Raw genomic sequence first — 23,274 nt, 5'->3', positions numbered from 1 at the left:
GGAATGTGGTATCGCTTTGCGTTTCCTCCATATTTCCCATTTTTGGGGTCTCTTTATACGTGAACTAACTTGGTGGCTCGTCTGTGGGGTAAGCGAGTGTTAGCGTGGTGACTACCAGGTGAGATAAACTCAGGGCTGAGAAGAGTGACTGACTCGTCCAGAGGTTACCCATCGAGATCACGGGCAAAAAAACCTACGAGCCTGAACTGGCAGCCACGTGCTCTAACCTGGTTTAGAAATAAGAAAAAATAGAGAGAAGAATGTAAAATTCAAGGTCAGAATATTTCATCTGTTGATTAGACCGTCCTCGGCATGTTCAAGGTTTCGGTTCATTTAGCATTCCTAGTGGGCATACAAATCTTTAGGACATGAGCTTGGGGTAAATATATTTTGTGCTGTTTCGGTGATACAAAAGCCACTGAAAGCTGATTTAAATGAGCAAGTAGGAGCTTCTATCTACACACTGATGTTCTTCCGTGACATGGTGCTGCCAAATGGCTTCCCTACCGCCCCTTCCCTCAGCATCGGGGTCCGCATGGGGGAAGCCAGCACTAGTGGGCTGCGCTGCACAGTGTGTAGGGTCAACAACAACCACGTGGTATTGAAAGCAGTTTTGGTCAAAATCAGAGAAATGCTAATCTTCCTTACTTCCACCTTTAGGTTAGGTGTTCTTCTTAGGTGACTTCCACACATTAGGTGTTCAAAAAACGTGTAGGTGTGGCACTTTGGGACATGGTTTAGGAGGCCTGGGGGCGTTGCGTTGGCGGTTGGACTTGATGGTCTTTGGAGGCCTTTTCCAACCTTAATGATTGTATGATTCTATGATTCTGTGATGCTTTAAACTCCTGGGCTGCAACTCAGATATTGCTTAGGACCATTTGTGAATCTTGAACTTCTAATATACTTCTGGGCCATTCTTCCTGACATTAATTATTTGAACAATTCTTGAAAGCAATGTGCTGGTTTTGCCTGGGGTGGAGTTAATTTTCTCCCTAGCAGCTGGTACAGCGCTGTGGTTTGGATTAGTGCTGGAAACAGTGCTGCTGACCCAGGGATGGTTTCGCTCCTGCTGAGCAGGGCTTACCCAGAGCCAAGGCCTTTCCTGCCCCTCACCCCACCCCACCAGCGAGGGGCTGGGGGGGCACAAGGGGCTGGGAGGGGACACGGCCGGGACAGTGACCCCAGCTGACCCCAGGGCTGTCCCACACCACACGGTGCCATGCTCAGCACATGGAGCTGGGGGAGGAGGGGGAAGGGGGCACGTTGGGAGCGATGGGTTTGCCTTCCCCAGTCCCCGTTGGGCGTGATGGAGCCCTGCTGCCCTGGGGATGGCTGAGCACCCGCCTGGCATGGGGAGGAGGGAAGGGATTCCTTGGTTTGCTTTGCCTGTGTGCGTGGCTTTTGCTTTCCCTGTTAAACTGTCTTTGTCTCAACCCACGAGCTTTCTCACTTTCACCCCTCCGATTCTCTCCCCCATCGCAGCGGGGGGAGCGACCGAGGGGCTGCATGGGGCGGAGCTGCCGGCTGGGGTTAAACCTCAACTAGTTATTTGAACATTTCACGAAAGCAAACCCCGCTCTCAGCAGACTGCTATTTCTCAGTAAACATTACCCTTTAAAACAGAGAAGGCTAATCACCCAAACATGTAACTTGGAAGGTGTTCAGCCAAAAAAAGCACAGCAAAATAATTTCCTATTGTTCTTTCACAATGGGAAGGGGGTTTTTTAGCCTTTGAAAAAAAGTACAGAGCACTTCAGTATTTCCTGCATCACTTTTGAAGACTTGCAGCTCCTGAAGGAGTCCTCTGGTGATCTTACGAATGAGCAGTGCTTTAAAGCATCATATCAAGATTTTATAATAGTTTTTTCAAGATGTCTATTACATTTAAAGTCTGAAGAAGGGCTTGTCTTTCTGAAAGTCTGCCTACCTTTTTCCAGTCTAATCAGTTGATCTAATGAAAGGTATTGCCTCCGCCTACAAACTGCATATTTCTCTTACCCTTGGAGCATCACAGCCACCACGTTATTACCGCTACCACCATAACAGGTGCATAGGGGCATGAATAACTGTTTCCAGAAAGTGATAAAAATGACCAGTTCAAGGATTTCTCTCTTTAAAGAGGAGGAGGAGGGGAAAGGCTTTTAATTCTAAAACAATATACATCTGAAGGGTAAAGATTTCCCATAATAAGTTCCCTGCTGTTATTATAGGATTCAAGAATTGTGAACTGCCCTGAGCTCTCCTGCTTTGTCCTTGCGGTACCTAACACTTTGCCGCCCTCTGTCATTTATTGATGCTTGTTATTGATAAGTATTTTGCAGCCCAGACTTCATAGCAGGCGTGGAGCAGATGCTTTGTGGGTCTTCTGGATTAAAGATCTGTCATGGACGCCTGCGGGTCTCGACCCGCCAGTAGTCCCTTCCTTTCCATACCACTGTAACTCAGGATGCGACAGCAACATCTGGGCAGGGAGGGAAATTTAGGAAGACCCTCTTTGTATTTATAGAGCTTTAGAGACGTCCATATTCAGAGCCCCTGCATGAACTCAGCTGAACCCCAAAAAACCAACATTCGGTGTCGTAGGGATCTTGGCAAACAGGTTTCTGTGACATTCCCTGGGCGTGTTCCAGTGGGGACATCAGCTCCCCGCTGCTGCTTGCTCTCCAGCTCCAACTGCAGAGTATCTTGTGAGTGATTTACAACAGCCGCGGGGTGAATTTTGGTTTTCTTTCAATGATTCTAACCTGGTGCGGTATGCAAAATGATTGCACGTCTAATATGATGCTAGGCCAGGCTCTGCACACACGTGGAACGTAAACCTGCAGAAGTAACCTGGAATGCGAGAGGTGGTCAATTCAAAAATTGTATATATAACAAGATTAGTATCTTTCTCTAAATCCTCCTTTTTCTTTAATCCTAGATCCTTCAACAGACTTTGCCTCCAATGCCAGATTAATTTGATAATAGAAGAAATAACATTTATTTTGTAAAATTTGGGGTTAGATTTCAGGTACTGGAAGCGAGACGTTACAAGTAAAGTGAAGGCGAACGCAACCATCACCTAGATGGCTGAAAGATGACGCGTAACCCTTAGGATCTCAACCAGTAAGCGCGAGTTTTGAGGGGTTTTAACGTTGCTCTCCATTCTGAATTTAAACCTAGGCTGGACACGCACACCTGTAGGTTGTCCGTCCCCAGACAGCCCCGCGGGAGCTGCCCTCGCTCGGCCCGCGGTGTTGATGTGGCCGTGGCAGTCTGGCAGGTGGTTAAGCATGTCTCGCCTCAGCACCGAGTCCTGCAGCAATTCTGCTCTGTTGAACGCGGACTATTTAGCGTGCCACCCAGCTGCCTTTATTTCTGAAGAGCTAAAATATGGCATGGTCAGATCTAATGTGACTCAATGCTGCGCAATTGCTTCTGATTGTTTTAAGTTATTTCAAGTCAGTTACTTATTATCATTTTGGCTAACAAGTATTGACACATCAGTATTCCACCCATGGCTGAACTGACATGAGCAGATAAATACGATGCTAAGCAAGCTGGCAAGTACCTTTTGTTCACAGCTACTCAAATTAAAGACAGGTACTTTGGTGTGTCTTCAACCAGAAACAAACTGTGAAAATTCATTTCCCAGCGCTATTTGGGTATTTTTGTAACTCACTATGATCACACTGCATATGCAGATACAAGTTAAAAATAAGCTTTTCAACTCTTGCTTGTTTACACAATATTAGAAGCTCTTTATAAAAGTGGATGTTAATTAATGCTGTATTTTAATGGCATTCCTATGAATTTGTAAGTACATTCTGGAGAGACTTTCAAATATCATTTACTTTCAAAACAATTGGGATTATCATGATCAAAATAATTCAAATATTACTTTGTGATTTCCACTACCTTTACTACGAAAGTGGTTACGCTTAGATGTCTCACACATAAAGAAAAGAAAAAAAAAATAGAGAATTTTTTTCTTAACTTTTTTCAAAAGCAATTTTTAAGTGACTTTCCCTCTTTGTTTCAGCCTACTCCTTTTCAAAGAGAGCGAGGTATGCAGTAAGTTTTCAAAGAGGCTAGCCGTACATTTGTGCTCATGAAAAAGGTAGTTATATGTTTAATCTTCTCTTGGAGATACCTTGCGTGCACCCACCGACCGGTCAACTAAACTCCTGCAGTCACAGGAATTGTACAAACATGTTAAGCACAGCAGCGCTTACAAAGATGTTCTCCAGAGATGTGCTTTTCGATAACCCTACCTAAAATATTTAGAGGGAGATTTAAACGTTTTCAGAGGAATTCCTTGAAGTTGTGGAAATTATTTGTTATGCAAAGTGTGGTGTGAACTTTCCTGATTTAGCATGTTATCCTGTAGGGTTGCGCGGCGAGCTCTCCAGTGTGAAGTGTTAAATTATGATCTGCAGAATAACGGGGCCATACGCTGCTCAGAGCGGTGAACGTGTAGGGCTGCACCATATGCCGTGCCTAAGGGAAGGGCGGAAGCGCGGCTTTAGGCTCCCTTAAACCCAGCTTTAGGGCACTCGCGGCATTTCCCCGAATGCCGAATGCCTTTGGCCGATGCCTTCGTGCTCTCGATTCCGCTGCGACCCAAGAGCAGGTGTAATGGGGTGATTGGCTGAGGCTTTGGGGGAAAGTCCTGTAGTTGCTCAGGGGAGTGAGTCAGTTAAATCGTTTCTTTCTGATGATAGAAACAACTTGGTTGGAATAAATACCGACCTTAAACTCACCGGAGTTTGTCATTCGTGCTAACGACATTTTGTATTCTTCCACGCTTGTGATTTCTGGATTGGGCTGAAGCCAAAAATGCCAAAATACTTTGAATTTACCTGTATTTGTGGTCATCTTCTTGCCAGAGCACGTTAGAAGTGTTAGCAATAATGTCTCTTCTGACAAGATTTTTGTCTCTTACACAAAGAAAAGCAGCCGTGCTCATGGGACCACATCCGAACGGGCTGCACCACCGGGCATAAGCTGTGATCTCATTGCTTAACTACATGAAGTTTAGATCTTGAGCTGAGCTTACAGCTGCCATCTCTACTAGCAACAACAGACGGGAACCAAAATCCTTTGCTCAAATGGTTTTGACCTTCTGGAAGGTTACAGGCAGATGAGACTACAGGCTGGGACCCACCTCTCTTTTTTTGTATTATTTTTTTCAGGACCATTTTCACCGTGTTTAGTCAACACCAAGGAGAGAGCCGCGCTCTGTAACAACTTCTGGTAATTCCCTCTAGGCTGAAAGGGCATGTGCCCAATGTTTGTTTGGCTTCGGGAAAAGGAATATCTAGACTGTGCATCAAGGGCAAGGAATAACAACCATTTCTGCTTCCACATCTGAAACACAAAGAGAATATCTTTTCCAGACAAGTAAATTATTAAACTTTCTTTTTAAAGGAAGCATAGGAAATGCTTCTTTTATCATCTACCTGTTAATTAGAAGAGGAGGTGTGGCTTCCAGGTCTCCCTTTGACTCATTAAGTGGAACAAAAGTCTCGTAACAGAACTTTTTATCCAGTCCACGCAGGTGTCAGAACGCAAGGAGGGGAAGGGGACACGTCAGATGGAGTCAACGCGAAGGGCGAAGCAGCACAGTCAGAAGTTATTATGGGATGGTACGCTCCGTGCAAAAATGATTGCAAATGCAGAGACGATAAAACTTGAAACACGTTAAAACCCAGCGCAGTTACACATCTGAGTTTCCATTTATTACGGTTCACTATTTTAAAATGGATCCTGAGTCATAAACATGGCTGCCAGGAGGTCCACCTGGGTCCCATGAAAAAGATAATAAATACCCCTCCCCCGACTTTCTTCTGTCATATCACAGATATTGCAGTGATTGCTTTGGGGCTTTCAACCAGGGCCCTAGGAACCGTGTCCCCTGTGCTTTCCTCTCTCCATAAGTCGTGGTTATAAAATATTTTCATCTGCGCTCTGTATCAGAAAGCATCTGCATTTTATTATATCTCATCTTTGTGCCAAGAAAGGAATATGTTTTGGAACTTCCGAGCACCATCACATAATTTTTGTTAATAAAAGGAGGAGGGAAGTACCATCATCCAGCACTTGAAATGACCTTAAAAGGGGACCCATGTGAAACGGCGCAGAAACAAAAGATCCTGACTAGCAGGGCCCAGCTTATCCGTGGTGGAAGTTCCTTGATGTTACACCGATAACGAACTATCAATGCCAACGTTTTGATATTAAAAAATGAAGGAAAAAAAAGACAAGAAAAGTGATACTGATTACTCATAGAGCATAAAATCCTGATATCCTGTAGTAGCCATATATCAGCTCGGCTTAAATATGTTCAGCCGTGGCTGTCTGTTTTTTAAAACCTTGCAGGAGAAAGCAAAGCCTTTACAGCATTTCTTATTAAAATTTATTTCTGGAATAATCTGTGCCAGAATTTTCCACTGTCAGCAAAAGGAAGGCTGAATCAGCCTTTTTTTTTTTTTTTTTTTTGGCAGAAAGGAGGTGTAATGGTGCAGCTACGAAACCAAGGAATTCCCTGGCCCTTCACGGGTGTTGGCAAGGCACTAACAGCACCTTGCTCTCTCCTCATCTCATCCTTCCATTTGATTTTCACTAGTATAAAGTCTAGCAGCGTGTGCTGGCAGGGACCGCTGGCGCGCACGGGGTAGGCGCTCGCGCGTCACAGAGCTCGACGTCGCTGGCAAGGCTCTTTGCGATGCGGAAGGATGAGCTCAGCCCAACTAGTCCCTCCCTGTCCTGTTTCCCGGTGACATTTATTTTCTCCATGAATTCAGGAGATGATTTAACCTTCCTCAGTTTCCCAACGTGTAAAATGAAAAAATATTGTCGGTCTTCATGAGACCCTAATGAGGGCAAAAAGGGCGATCAGAGCTCGAAGCTGAGAACTGCTCTGCAAGTGCAAGTTATTTTTCTGACGTGGGCGTTGCTGCGAAGTTATGTAGCTAATATTTTAGCTTCCCCCCCCATTTTAAATTGTTATCTTGAAAATGCACAATAGCAAAATTTTAAAAACTTTAGCCAATCAGGATCAGCCCTCCCAGATAATGTAAATACAATTAGTTGATTTAAAGCACATTTCATGTTATGCTTATCTGCTAAGTGTTTCGGTTATGGCGCTCGCACAGAATGAGTCACTCATACATATTCCTCAAGGAAGAGCCAAAAGATGGAAGGAAAATACAGCCTGAGGAAAAAGTCTATAAAGATTTCTCGCTTTTCTAATCCCTTCTCTCTAATGTTTCTTTGTAAATTTGTCAGATGGGAATGAAATTGCCTCATAACTCTCTAGACGTGAAGAGCATCACTGCACAAAATTACGTACTTGTCAAAGCAAGGGGGAATTTATGTTGGTGTTCCTGAGATGTGATTTTATTCAGTCTATTTCCTTTGTGCACATCATAGCAACTAGAAAGACAAAAACAACTAGTTTATGTATATCTTCTTTCCCCCCCCTCCTTTTTTTTCACCTCTAGTGAAGTTTTTAGCTTCTATTTTCCCCTTTTGTTTTCTTATCCCCCCCACCCCTCCTTTTATCTACTGCTTATTGCTAGTGACAGTAAACTTCCATCCAACAACGCTGCGATGAGAGCAGCTATGATTCTACCAGCACCAGGCAGTTCAGACAAGCGCTATGGTAATTTCCCCACGGAGCACAGGGAAAGGTGTGGCTTCTCTCCTGGTTAGGAGAGATGTTGGCTCAGAAACCTGCAACACTCCTTACAGGCAATGAAATTAACACTTTGCATTACATCTGAGTGTTCTGATTTAAACTTTGTGCATCTTCACTCCAAACCTTCCGCAGTTAACCATTATGGTTAAACTTAGTGAGAACTTCGTCCATTAATACCTACGTCCAGGTTCTTTGTGAAAATTTGAATAATACAGTTCTCGGTCTTTGTGCAGTATTTCTTCCTTTAGTTTGAAGCTCTGTTATTAAATGAAGTCTAAAGTATTAGGTACATAAACTCCTCTGGATTTCAGCTACTCCAGGCCATGACTTTCTCAAGACATTTTAAAAATTTCAGCTTTTTAATCTTCCTATTTCTGTTTCTCCCAAACACCTAAGACGGTTTTAAAACCAGTATTTGGGGGTGGGGAGGAAAGCCAACAAAAATGAGATTTTTCAAAGCATTATTCATGATGGATCTATTAACCTCTTCTAAGCACCTGGGATGACTCATCTCACCTAACAGTGCCTTTTAGGTACCCTCTCAAGGTTTCGGATGCGAAGAGACACAGACCTATCTGTACTTCATCTCACCTGCCCTAAGTCCAGTCCAGGACTTCCCCCCCTTCATGCACCTATCTGTTTCCATCAACTGTCCAGGGGGGTCTAGGTGACAAACTGAGCCTGGGCATCCTTCGGCCGAGGTGAATCTGGATGCAGGTGCCCAGCCAGCTCGGTTTATTTTACGGCACGTCACTCCTCTGGGCTTCCGTTTGATTAGATGCCCCTCTAGCTGTATTTTAGGAACAGTCAAGCTCTGGTTTCACTTGAAATAACAAATATCGTTTGGCTCTTACAATCTGGCCATATATGAACCTTTGTATAACTGATGATGGGCCTAAGTTAGAAAAACCAAGTGCCTCCTCTTGCTCCCATGTCCGTGCCCTCCCGCACCTGCCCCGCCTTTGGAAACCGGTGTTCACTTCCCTACGTTTATTCCAAACCATCCATATTCTGAGAGTGCTCAAAGGGTAAACCTCAGTTTGCTCGCACACCAAGCCATGTCGTGTATTTGCAAGTGAAAGAAATAGTCTCAAAATGATGAATGTGGTGATAAAAGAGGAGGTGATATGCTGAGCGTGTCATGATTTTGCAAGGCAATGTTAGAAAAAACTTCTTTAACTGGATGTTAAGTTTTCTGGGAGATGGACTGTGAGGTTATTCATTATCTAGCGAAACAGACTCTTAATGTATGCTTCTAAGTGCTGTTATAGTATAAAAAAATCATAGGTACTAAAGCCCGACTTGGCTCTGTCCCTGCAAGGAAAGTATATGTAAAAATATATTGGAACTAGTTCTCAAACTGCTTTTAAGCTGCAAAAACCTCCTTATGGAGTCCATCACCAATTCCTGTATGAAAAACACCTAGGAGGCTCTGGATAAGGCGAAGCCTGTGCAGATCCTCGTAATCAAACATCCTGTCTCTTTTTATATTACTAGGCTCTGCAGCTTTTTGTATGACCTTCCAAATATTATCCTTATGCAGTCAAAACCAATCTCTCATTGTATACGATCTCCAAGAATAAATACACGTTGTACTATACAGTGATAAAAGGAGAGGTAGCGTCTGCCCCCTTCGTTACCACCACCAGGGAACGCATTCAGGCTAGTACCAGCAGCGAAATCATTCACGGCTGAGAACAGTCAATCACGGGCTGCGGACGCGGCCAGGGATGCTTAATGCTACCTGTTGGACCAAAAGATGAGTGTATTTCTTTTGCCTTCATCATGGTCTGGTCCTATAAGTGTCTGTGTGTGAAACGGTCCTTGAAGTCAATGAGCCCTTAATGCTGTTGGTTAATATTAGGTATCTATCAGCGTTTTATCTTAGCGAGGGCGTAAAACACTGGCTAAGAACAGTGACGAAGAGTTGCTGGAGTCATCCCCGTGACTTCTAAGAGCAGTTTTCCCTGCAGTATATGGGGTATACAATTATGACGGTACTGATGGAGCTGGGAGGCTGGTCCTAGCGGCCTTGATCAGGGGCCCGGAGATCCCTGCAAAGAGCAGCAAAGTAAATGCCAAGCCACATATTGTAAAGTAACAAGAAGAATTTTTATTATTGCTTTTTTTCCCTTTTGTATTTTCCTTACCGTTTTGATCAGATGTACATTGTTTATAACCCCTAGTTTACTGGCCTCAAATATCATTACAACGTCTGCACTATGATATATGTTTGGTTGTTACCCTTTTAATGGATAAAAAAAGATTTAAGTACTTCATTCTGTTGCATTTTGACAGCTGTTAGCCATCATTTTTCCATTCACCTGCATTTAGCAATCCCATAAAGGAGGCAATCTTAGAACTAACAAGAGCTGGGCACTGCAAGGTGATAATTCTGTATCACTTTGGCCTATAAATACCTGACAGGCTTTGCGCTGAGTCAGCAGTCTGTAACAAAGTGGCAGCCATGCCCTTTTATCTGTGTGAGTGTTTCACAGCAATTGGACTATCAGCCCCTGCAGTGAAAATCCATAGTATCGATCAGGCTATTTCTCCACTGTAATTCTTTTGTAGGAAATCCCTGATGACAAATTTTATCTGCACCACTTTTTGATCGCTGGTTTGATGTAAGCGATCTCCAAGGGCAGAGTTAAGCTCCTGGCCGTTCCACGTTATCAAGCACTAGCTTTATTTACTGAAACTACAGTTGTGGTCACCAACAAAAATGAAAAAGCAAGAGAGAGAGAAAGGAGGCGGCGAAGGAGGCTGAAAATTAAGAGCAAAATAATATTTCAAAATGCAGGAGCGAGGGGAAAAAAACAGTTGCATCAGCTACTTGATCCTTAAGCGTGAGTTATAAAAGCATGCACTGCATTTATAAACACATAAATAGGAGAAATACGTTTTGATAAAAATGTCTGCATGATATAGGGCGGCATCTCGAGAGTGGGGTGGGTTTGGACCTCATCCTGCAGGCTCTTGATCGTGTGAAAGATCCCACAGGTCCCCCTAGGGCTGCCCTGCTGGGAAAGGACTAAGCGCATCAGTAAGCGCAGGGAACTTTATTTTATTCTATTTCCAAACTGATAAATATTCCTTCTGAGCTGCTTCACTTGTACGTACTGCCGTATGTCTCAGGCCGCACAAGGGCTTGCTCTTGCGGTAAGACTTCAGGTTTTCTCCGTAGCCTCCAGGAGCCGGGCTCTGTTCAGAAGAGCATTCAGAAGAGCAGGTGCTCGTGAAAAGCTTAGACGCACAAATCTCGGGTTTAAATATATTTGTGGTAGAAACTTGTACTGGTGAGTACCACCCTGTGGATTAGTTTAGGCTTTTTAGTCTACAGATTTAACTTGAAAGTCCTACAACAGGACGTTCATGGATTTCCAGTCTACCTGAGCTGAGTAAGACCGAGAAGCATCGGATATCACAGGACACTGAAATGCTGTTAATGTGAATTCAAAATTTATTCCACTTCTGATTTAAACGTAGGTTATTGTCTCAGCAGAGTTATTACATATTATCACTTGGACACCCTAAGTTTCTAATTTTCCAGTTCCTGATGGATCAGCCCTTCACTCCCGTGCCCTTAGGGAAGGCTTCTCACTGGCAGTTGCTGCCAGAGTAGGTCGGTGGTACTTAGCAACACTTTGCAGAGATGTTTTTACCTAAGTAATGCAGCACAAAACAGTGAAATGGTGCCTTACGTTTTTATTTAAAGCCCTGAGTCATTGACATATCCCAAACGTGGGACGTACGGTACAGAATTACTTAGGAAAACAGTCTGCCTCTGGTCTGTTTTTTCACCCAAAACATGTTAAGCACAAAACTAAAAACAGCTCGCGTAGCAATGAGTTCTCCATCAAGAAAATATCTGCTTTGTACAGCTGGGCTCCAGCATGCAGCTCTGTCACTCTGCTAAAAATCAGTTGCCCAGCAAACATATATCTTCAGGTATATGTTTACAGAACAACATATATTGGATTAGGCATGGAGCCAGTCCAGTTTCATGACTACACCTTTGAAAAACTGTCTGATTAATACTGAGAGGAATAATTGTATGTGAAGGGAATAGCAAACATTACCCCCTAGAAGGGATTTTCAGCAGATAATGTGAAATAATTTGTCCACTCGGAACCCTATTCCAAAGAAATAACTTTAATAGTTTTCTTCAGCGATAACTTAGATTAAATAATTTAATATCAATTAAGTATTGAGAGCAATTGGGACTTCTTGGAAGAGACTATTTTGGCTTTACATATGGCTGAGCACGTTCAAAGTTTGAGTAAGTTTGATTCATGAAAGTAGAATCATAAAACCCAGGGACAGTCAGTGAGATTTTCAGGGGGAGTTGAAAGAATTTCAAAATCAATGAAATTCTTTATTTAAATTTTGCAGACTACGAATCTCTATCCAAGATTTTTGTCCTAATACAGTGAGCAAAATTCAAGGCATGTGGTTTAGCCCAGACGCTGTGATTATTACTGAATTATCATAAATCCCAAACACGTTGCACAACACTTTCCCTAAGTTACCGTAGTGTACTCATTCCTCCTTTTCTATAGCCGAGAGTGCAGTTTTGCCCCGTGCTTGAAAGGTTGGCAAATCTGTGACCGGACTGACCAACGTAAGATCTAATTCATTAATTACTGTTTTATGTTCCAACCTTGTTTTATAATAAGGAATGTGAAGTGCAGTTGCCTCCGGTCCCGACGGGAAGGGAAAGGCTCCTGGGCAGCGCCTACCCCGCGCTAGGGCCTTACCGGCTACCGCCAGCTTCGAGGTACCGATGACCTATTTGAAAAAGCACGGGAAACGGATTGTTTATAAACCATTTGGCTTTACTTATTTTGTGTTTTATCTTTAAAATTATTCCTGACCATAAGTACATCAGCAGAGGCTCCTTCTTTGTGTGTGTGGTATAGACCGGTGTTCACTCGATGCTACGTTAAGACCACCAACCCATGGCGCTTAAACTACTGAACAGCCATCAAGTAATAATGACTTCCAATTACTACTAACCTGAGCTAGAGTTGAACCAGTGACCTTGAAATACTCTGTATCCCATTAACAGTTCCCTAAGCCATCCAGTCCCCTGGCGTTTGATTGTTCTGAATGCAACAAAAGAGCTTTCCTTCATTTTTCTTTATTTCGTTTTTTAAAACTGCTTAAAATTAGGGGTGGATAGGTATCGAAATACTCAATTTACAGTTTCTCTGTATCTCTAATACCACATCTAGAAGAACAGCTTTCATTTTCACTGAGAATACCTCCCGCTGAAATGAAATTCTCTTTTCTCAGTCCTTGATGCCTTGTCTGTCACTGACGTATTTTGCACACCTAGATCTCAAGAATCAGTAAAAGCTGCCACGCTTCTGCCTCGAATTACATGACAGCGTGGTCTCAGACTCTCGTGATGAATCCTGGTCATCCTCTCTGTTATGGGAGCATGCTGAGAGCTGACCAGATAGTAGGAAATGAGCCATTAGATGCTAATTGCTGTATGTGGAATACCTCTCATTACATAATTTTTCCCCCCCCCATTTTTTAATCTGTGCTCAGAAGCGGGTACTCAAATATTTGACATTTGCACCAGGTCAAGTGCCACGCTGGTCTGTTAGATACCAGCACCGACGCACCGCGTACCCCAGCACGTGCCTGCAGGGAGGCAGAGGGCCGCTGTGGCTGGGGCTGCAGGCTCGCCCGTGGGGTGGCTTAGCCGCAGCCCGCCTGTTCCCATAGGTGCTAACGGGAGAAGCAAGGGCAACAATCGCTTTATTCTTGCATATTAAAAAAAACCCACTTTTTGTAGCGTCTACCCAGCTGTAAGGATCTGCCAGTTCATTTGCACTTTTAGAATCTAAAATAGGTTCGGCTGCAGCACTTTGGTGCACCTTTGTGACGCCTTCTGTGAAGAGAAGGTGTCGGCTCATTATGGTCTGTACCCCACCGCCTGCCTGTCTCATACCCGCATTAAGGGATCCAGCGGTATTGCTGGGAAATTTCATCCCACCTTCTTCTCCAAATTTCTGGTGCTTTGGGGCAAATTCAGTGTTTTCATTAACATTTAAGATAAATCTGGAAGGAGCGCAGACTTTAATGCAGATTACAGGCCAGAAATGCTAAGCAGTAGCAGCTTCCTTTGAGCTACTGGGATATGTCAGTTGTAAATATTTTTGCATCCTGAAAATCAGCACCGTGTAGCCCTTGTCCAGATAAATGGGGAATTTAGCCACAAAAGCCCTGGTAAATCCCGCTTTGTCGAGCACATGTATCCTACGGTCCCTTCGCAAACCCCGTGGTTTGGGCCTGATTCTGGGGCGACACAGAAGAAACCCCGCTTCGAGAGGGATGAGCAGACTGATACCCACCCCAGAGCTAAGCGCGATGGTTGTCTCTGGTAAGCAGGTCCCTCTCTGAGGGACTCCTTTCAGGAGGTGTTGCATCTCACACTACCACGTTCTCCTTCAGGAAAGGCACCAGCAGCACCTGTTGTCTTTTAAAGCTCAGGAGGAGGCAGGTCCATCTTTTAGAGACTAACTTCTCCTTGGAGTACTTGCCTGGAAGCAGCAGACCTGAGCTGGGCAGCCTTGGCATAGGGAATTGAGATGCACCAGGCCTTCCCCCTCAAACTTTAGATTATTTTACATATAATAAGGACAATTTCCAGTTTTTCTGCTGAAGTTGTCCTACTGTGCAGAAAAAAGCCCCTTGAGTTCTACAATGCCAGAAGGAGACCTACGGGGAGCTTCACAGGCAGGCAACGCACCTTAGAAAAGGACCTTCTGAGGGGTTTGGGTCACTCCTCCAAGAACTGTGTTTTATCCAGTGTCTCTCTGCCGCGACATGTCAAACCATTCGTTGGCAGCAATCATCAGGATGAAAAGGGGGACACGTGCCTTTTGTCCACAACCTTCCATCCCCATCTCCCTGCTTTTTAGTCAAGTGAAACTCAAGATGAAAATTGCCTTTTCTATCAAAGTCAGTTCCTGTATCTGGCCATAACGGCACCTTCCAACGGGGGGATCCCCCACCTCCACCGGAGCGTTCCTCCTCTGTAATCTGCGTGCGCATCGATGCTGTTACCCACCTCCAAAAGGAAGAACTTAAGCCCTTCTCTCCTGTATCAGAAGAGGTCGGGAGATGGTTTTGGACAGTGGATCCTGAGCAGGCAGAGAGCAGGAAAAGAGAGAAATATTATTCTTAAGGGCAGGATTTAAGACTTACCCTTGTCCTTATTATTTCCTCATTAGCTAGACTTAGGCTTCTGCTCCTCCATCGTGGCACTGGTTTTGGCCCCATTCTCAGGGGTCTTATTCCCCCCATATACTTCATAGTATGTTTAAGTGCCTAACCAATGTATGATTTTACTGGAATAGTCTCAATTTAAGCTTCAAAATTGAATCCTCTCTTTACAAGGACTTTAAGATGAGCAGTGTAAAATACCAGGCTCAACACATAGGAGATCATTCACCCTGGAATTTGCGGCTGAGACGTGCCGCTCACACGCAGCTCTCTGATTTACCCCTGAAGAAGGAAACAACTCTACTGCAAACAGCAGTTGGGAAGTAAGATGTTTCCGTCCCTGCTCCAAACTTGTCATCTCGATGGTGTTCCTGGCTACGTGTAACCTTTGGCTACAGTTTTAATATGTGACAGCGAGGTAGATCCAGTTCAATCAGGTCTAAATAAATACATTCTCAAAGGCGGTCAGCATTCAGTCAGGTGGTTTTACCTTGGCAGTGTGTACCGGAGAAAACTGTTCCTTTAAGCACAAGGGTATTTAGCCAGGGCAAAAGAAAACTCTAGTAAATGTATCTTCCAGTGAAATTCAGTGAAATTACACCCCCGAGTTAGTGAGGTTTTTCCCCTTAACACACTGATGATATTAATTATAATTGTAAACTGTATGTCAGGTTTCATCAGACCTGTCTTCCACCATCAAATAAAAATAGTCTAATGTCAAATTACTGAAGTCTCCCAGCTGCTGGAAATTCCACTTCCCATCTCCAAGTGTTTTTCTTTACCACGAAATAACAAGCAAGTCCCGTGTGTTTGTATCAGTCCTGAACGTGCTGTCTGTAAAAGTCATGTCATAACCTCAATCAATCACTCAACATTGGCCAACGCTTTGGTAGATGATCCAGAAATACTACTTACTGGGACTGTACTTCGGGAAATAACATATTGCTGGCTGGCAGCGGCAGCGAAATACTTTATAAGGAGGTCAGAAAACCCAGAGTAACCCACGTAGTTGCTTTCTGTAGCTTCTAGGGCTGCACCTATTTACTCACCCCTGAGTATTTGCCACAAAATGTTTGGGAACTGGGCGGCGGGAAGAGCACTTCGAGCTATTTAGTGCCATGAATATACACGACCACCGATGGCAATGGGTTTTCAGTATTCCTTGCCTTCTCCAAGGAGCGCTGGACCTCACGGCAGAGCCTTAACGACAGCAAAAAGGCTGGTGTGCTACAGAGGGTGACGGAAGCAGGGTGCGCCGGGGCCGCGGGCAGGCGGGGTGCTGCCCAGCGCTGCAGCCAGGGCAGCTTTCGGCGGAGGGCTGCCAAGTGCAGAAGCGGTCCTTGGTCAGCCCCCGCCCCGGCGAGCCGACACGTAGCAGATGGAGAGTGCTCGAGAGCCGGAGACCTGCAGCTGCTCACTGGGATAACTTTTCTGGAACTATTTTCCATTTTAGAGAGGAGTTGTGTGTGGACCCCTTAAGCCCGGCAATCAAATAACTTGCAGGGTAATTATTAACCTAAATTAGCTATTGCTAATTATTTTTCTAGAACGAAATTCCTAGATGTAGGTAAGTATTGAATAATTTCTTTCACTTGCTCATGAATATACGTATCAAATTTTCTGGATATGAACATAGTTCACTAATTAATCAATCCGTTATGGAATAACAAAATGCTGCTGATCGTTCAGACCCATGGCGAATACAGCCTGGAGATGCTAAGCCTGTCCTTTCTTAGACTGGATATTGAAAATTTATGGATCTGCCAGTCAAGATATAATAAAATGCAGAAACATGCTTGTAAAAAGAAATGTGATATTTACTGTTCAGCCATGTAATATCTTCTACTTATACATCTCCCCTGAGGATAACTGGATGCTATTGGAAGTGTAGTTTTCTTAGGCATGCTCCATTTTCCTCTTTTCTCTTCCTCCTTTCTGTCATTTTCTCTTTCTTTTTTTTATTTCTTAGTAAAACTTTGGAAAGTGCCAGCCCTTGAAAAGAGTAGCATCGCAACGGTAGAAATGAGTAGCATTTGAGACGTAAGAGTAGGCTTATTTTAAGTAATGTGCAATATAAATATAAATATAAAGCTGAGGAGCAGTTCAGAATGCATATGTTTAAGATCACTGAGGATTTAGACTTTAGATATTTGTGCCGGAGCCAGTCTGAACACAGACTTCGTGGACGTCCACCACCGCTAAATCAACATAAGTAGAGTCAGAATTGGGGCCTTTCAGTGCTTTCAGTGGAGCTTTCCTGATGATTTAAGCCAGTTGGAAGGGTTCTGGCTCTGTTTCCTAGCAAACTTCGGGAATTACAGATCTATTGCTAACAGGTAGGTGGCTTAAATGAGAGGCCAAGTAGCTGTATCCAAACTAGGATACCGTTCTGAATTTAAAATCCTCATAACTTGTCTCTGTTATTCTAACATACTGTATGTATAGGAGCCACGAGGTCTCTGGTGTTACATCTGTCTGTATACATAAGTCTGTCTGTATATGCACATCGTATTCCAAATATTGCAGTGCTGAAAGGATGCCAGCTCAAGGTCTTAGAGGAAGCCAACAGTGTGCGTTTTGTAATACTCAGTAAAACTAATGTCATTTGATGATGCCTGTTGGTGAAAGACTAGAGAATACACCCTGCTACACGCTGTAACTTTAGGTGTCCTTGCTTTTCTCACTTTAGCTGCTTTTATGATGTGTGCAGTGAAAAAAAAAATCTCTTGTGAATGAAAGTCTAGCTTTCGCTGCAAGGGTTATTAAATGCGGAGAAGCTGCACAGGCCCCTCTGCTGCACATAAAAGGTGTTGCCTTTGTGGTCAGCCAGCTGGGGAGCGGTAAGGGACTGCCTTCTCACCAAGAAACTCGTCTCCATAACGGTTTATATAATAGTTTGGGGAAATCCCTGTGATGGGCCAAGGGAGATGCAGTGGATCCACTCTGTCTTGGAGCGCTACTACTCGATGCAATAAATCTGGAGGAGATGTAACCGCTCCTTCGGCATCCACAAAGGCCTACGCTGCATGCCAGATCTGTTTCATGAATTTCTCTTTCCTCGTTGCCTTAAGCACAATTACAAATACATTATGCAGTGTGAATTTTCACCCTTTTTTAGCATTCAGTGGTGCTATGAAACACCATCCTTCCCCCTTAACGTACTGGGTTGAAATTAGTGCGTTCCCCAAATATCCTGCTGCCTGTGCCATCCCACTGTGACCCAGAGAGGGGATGCTACAACGAAATGCTTCCCCTGATGGGATTTAGTCAATCACATCCACAATATCTTCCGACCTCAGCTTTCACAGGGGTCAGGAATCCAAGTCTGCCACTGATCCCGGGTCACCGCACAATGAGCTGCTGCCAGGCTTCGGCTGATAATAAGCTCTTGATTTTCAGCTGGGGGAACAGTATGATGTGCAAAACCAAACAAAGTCAGATCTATTTATCCATTGGAATGGGCATACGTTTCTCCCTCCTCCTTGAGGGGCTTCAGCTGCTCATTAGATTGCATCCTTTTAGGAATATTTTTGGCAGAAAGGCATTGCACCACACCAGGCGCTGTGCTCCGTTTTACCGCAGTGCAGAGCACGACGCGGTGTATTGGCATCTCCTGCGTGAAACAGAATTTGACAGAAATTTAGAAAAAGTTGGGTTTCGGATTGAGAGGCAGTGATCAATTCTGACAGCGTCCTGCTCAGCTCAATATTCTCGCTGAACTGCCTGGAACCAAACGCCAGCGTGCAGTGCATTTCTTCCCAAAGTTCAAGAGGGTAGATGTAAACACAGGCCGTAAAAGACCTGCATGTCTTGAGCTTGTAGGGGTCGTAATTCTTTCCAGCAAAGTTACCTTTCCTGTTTCTATGAATTACTCTTACATTCTTGTAAGAGATATGGTTTGAGGTATTTATGGTGCATTCAATTCTGCTATCATTGATTTACTGGACTAAACCTGCTCCGGGATACGATGTAAAGCCCCTAATTCCAAGAAACTCTTACATCTCGGTGAGAACGGCATTTTCTGCCCTGTTGCCCTCAAGCAGATGACCAACGGAGATAAACAGAGGGCACTCCACTCTCGGTTGCAATGTGCTTGGTGATGTGAAGGAATCAATCAGACAAAAGCAGATTATTAGAGTGTCTGAGAGAGATCAAACATTGCTGGCATCTTCACCCACACACGGTTGATTTACAGGCAAGCTGATAAAGTGCTGCAGCTCACTGTCAGAAGTACATGACAGCTCCTCTAGCTCTATGGATAAATTATTGCTGAAGCCCATGATAACATTTCTCCACCTAGCAACCAAACATAACAGGATGTGGCTTTTAGTACTCGGAGCCAGAACGATACAAAGAGAAAACACAGAAACCCTTCGAGCAGCGAGGTAGCGCACCAGGAAAGGAAGGCAGGAACAGGTTTTCACGCACGTGCGCGCGTGGCGCGTGTACCTCTGTCGGCTCCGCCACGGACACGTCTAACACGGCAACGGACTTCGTGTTAGAGCCGCGTACTTGAGAACACACGTGCCAAGATGCACGTAAGTGGCGCGGGCCGTGGCGGCGGCGGCGGCGGGGTGGCGGCGATGGGAGTCGCCGAGCGTGCCCGCGCCCAAACCGCAGCGCCGGGCCAAGGGAAGGGTCCTCCCGGGGGGGCTGGGGACCGCAGAACTCGCCTGCGTACCCAAGGCCGCGCTCACGAGTAGCTGGGAACATGTACGGAAAGCATTAGGTGGTTCCTTTTCCTTGGAAAAGTGCCAGTGATGTGAAAACAGCAAATGAGCCAGACTTTAAATAACCTGGTCTTGCTTGGAAAAAAAAAAAAAAAGGGCAAATCAAAAAAATCCAATTATTTGGAAGACAGTGCTAAAGAAAGGTGCAGTTCAGATATTATTTTTATTTTTATCTGGTGTCTTATAAAATAATAAGCAATATAATCTGCTAAATATTGCATCGTAGCTATTAGACATTGAGACTGCTCTCAAAAATTAAGCTGGGTTAATTAGAGCATGTACTATGTGCCTATAAAAGACTAAATCAGGCTCTGTCTCAGGAGCCAGAAGCAAGTGCTTCTCAAAAACTGGGAATGTGACCCTGACAACTTAAAATCTAAAGTATATTGAAAGTACTCACGGGTTAGAGGTTCTGCTGCTTCAGACGCCTTTAACAAATTCTCTTACTTTGAAGTACACTTCCTTATTTAAAAATTATTTTTTCTCTTTGTTGCTCTATCAGAAGCCAACCCACAGAAGAGTAGGGAAATGAATATGGAAATGACTGTATGAAATTATGAAACCTGTTTATCTGCAGTGTTCTGCTAAATGAACAATCAGAAAAACGTGGATTTTTTTTTTTTTTCTCCCTGTGGCTTTTTCAGTTACAAGAATTTTAAAAAGGTGAGAGGTAAGTGAGAAATTCTGAGATGTAAAAAATGTAAGCTGATGATATCCCTTAAGTGATTCTTCATCTTATTTGTTGGTCTGTCATATTAAGGACTCGGTATTGTTTATATTAAGGACTCGGTACTGTTTATCTGCAAACTGAGATCTAAGAGCAATTTGCATTTGTACGTTTCAATTGTGCTTCTTTAGTCGCTGCTGTGACCGAACGCTATCCCAGCACGCAAGCTCGCAAGCTGGCTTAATTAACCATTTGCACTTGTTAATACCTGCCCAACTGCACTATCTGCATGCACCTTTATGGAAGTACGGACATGACTAGAATGTTTTCCTTATTAATAAGCATGTTCCTGGCTGGATTACTTGAAGTGCACCTTACCTTTCTGCCTACTGGAGGTTAAGTGCAAGAGTAGAATCTGTGATTGTTCATCATATTTTAAAATCTCCATCTAATTTTACCGTACACTGTGCAGACTTACAGACATATTACAGGTCGGTTTCTGTTGGACCTCATGGGGAGGATTTAACAGTGCAACTCTTGTAAAAGCCAACAGAAATTGCATGGCTTAATCCTTGCGTGCCGCATTGAGAAATTACCCATAAATATTTCACCATTATGTTTTATTATTACAGTCAAATTTGTTTTATGTACTTATTATTTAAGGGATAATAGGGCAGGTGTCCCATTTTATGAGGCAATAATCTGGTTCACGTTGGCTCCATAGTTTATCCCTACTAGTGAGCTGCATTATCGCCAAGGGACATGGGGAGCTTGTCTTATTATAGTAATAATAATAATACCTTATATTTCTACAGCACCTTTCCTCTAGAATGATCCTAAAGCACTTTACAATCCTATTTGATTTTTGACAACTGGGGTCATCTCAAGGATTATTCCAACAATGCCACCAGTCATGGGGTCAAGATAGAAACCAGACTCTAGGCCATGCAGATATTCTCTCTCGAATCTCTGACAACGTCCTCTGGTTATACATCTCTCACTCAAATAGCTGCGCGTAAACGTGCAGGGGGTGAGGGTCCAAACACTGGTGGATGTCCTTGGCCGTGGGACCGTGGGTTCACGTACTCTGGAAGTGGGACGTGATGCCCTTCAGTTCAGATCTCCTGTAAGTGTCTCTTTGTAAGGCGCAGCTCTCGGAGGAGGGGCTGCGAGGGCCAGACGGCAGGCGTGCACAGACAGCCCTCACGTTTAGTGGAAGGTTTGCTTGAAACCAGACCAAGGGGGAGTGATTCCCACCCCTTCGTTAGGTAACGCGCCTCGGCCAGATGATTTAGATTACGTATCCTCAGTACGGCCGTGACGACGGTTAACGTTAGTGCCCTTTCGGTAGATGCAGGGGCTGCTGACAAAAAAACCCACTCTGCTTTGTTCTGTGCAGCTTAGTTGTGCACTAGTTTGGGTTTGCATTAGAATATTTGCTATATTCAAGTGAGCTGTGCTCAAGCTTGGCCTAGACTGCTGTTATTTTTCCTGAATACCAGTGACTGGGTATACAATTGACATTGCCTTACGGCTGGAAGTGTCGAGGTGTGCCCAGCCCAGCTGCCTTTCACGAGCCCGTGCCACGGGGAGTCTTGGTTAGTCTCTGAATGACGTTATCTAACGTGTTTGCCCCGCGTGCCCAGCCCTTCAGCTAGTGCTGCGTGCCACGGGGACCGACTGCCGCATCACTCGGTGTTTCCAGCCTCCGGATGACTTCGGGGCTTGTGATTCCAGTGTTTCCTCTCACTTACAGCCTGCCCTAGGGAAAAGAGTGGCCAAACTGAGATTAGGCTTGCATTGTATTAAAAGGAAAAAGCGGATTTACCTACAAATATTGCGGGGTTTTTGCTTTTTCTGCTGCTTCTCTCTTTCACATTTTTCCTTCCTTTTGGTTTCTTTCTTCAGCCGTGAATCCAGAAAGGCAAAAAACTTGTATGTTTTGCTGTAATATGAGTATCTAATAATTTCCAGTAATGGAAGTGGTTTATTTCCTCTTGAAAGTTGAAGCCAGCTCTGACAAAGTTATATATTCTTTGATTAAATAAGATATATAAGGCTGAGTTTGCTCTCTTAACATCCCACAGTCACAAGGGCATTAGCTACTCGGAGATGGTGTTACTCACCCCTCCCTTATCCAAAATCCCAGGCTGACCTAAAAAACTCACCCAACTAATGCCTCGCTGAAATTGCCAGGTTTCCACATTAAGGTAGAATTTTACAATTTGAACTTTTGCCACAGGGGAAAAAAAAATCTTTAAAAAATATTTCCAGAGGTTTGCTTACTTGCATCTTCCGTGATTCAGCATTCTCAGAAAATACTGTTTTATTTAGTGTTGGAGGAACAAAGGATCAGCTTCTGCCATCTTCACAGAGAATTAGTTGACCAACCAGATTTTTAAAATACTAGTTCATAACTGTGCCAGTAGTTGCTTAAAAGGATTTTTATTAGCCCCTACCTGTGTTTTTGAGTACCGAAACGCCTCAAAATGTTTCCCTTCGTTATACTTCAGCTTTGTGGCTAAGGGACGATGCTTTCATTAGCTCTATCATCCATTCACAAAATATAGCTGTCTGCGACATTTACATCAGTAAAACAAATCATACTGTGCCTCAACTTTCCCCCATTAGTAACTGAATGGATGTCTTGCCTCACCCAGGCAACAGGATAAGTCAAAAGTTCATTGGATTTACGGATAACAAATCACCAGCTATCTTTCAAGCATTGTGCAAATTATCAAACATGATTTTATGTCACCGAGCGGGCTGACGGGGCCACGATTCCGGCATGTGCTGAGGCACCTTGTTGACTTCAGCATCTAAATATCTAAAACGAGTATTTAGAATGAGAAAAAGAGACATGCCTTCCTTCTTCCTTGTCCCAATGTGTAGGAGATTAGTCCCTAATCTCAAAGCTCAGGAAGTATCAAAGTTTATCCAGGTGTTCAGCACCT

The sequence above is a fragment of the Phalacrocorax carbo genome, chromosome 14, assembly GCF_963921805.1.
Source record: "Phalacrocorax carbo chromosome 14, bPhaCar2.1, whole genome shotgun sequence".
Lineage (NCBI taxonomy): Eukaryota > Metazoa > Chordata > Aves > Suliformes > Phalacrocoracidae > Phalacrocorax > Phalacrocorax carbo.
This window is presented reverse-complemented; position numbering follows the sequence as displayed.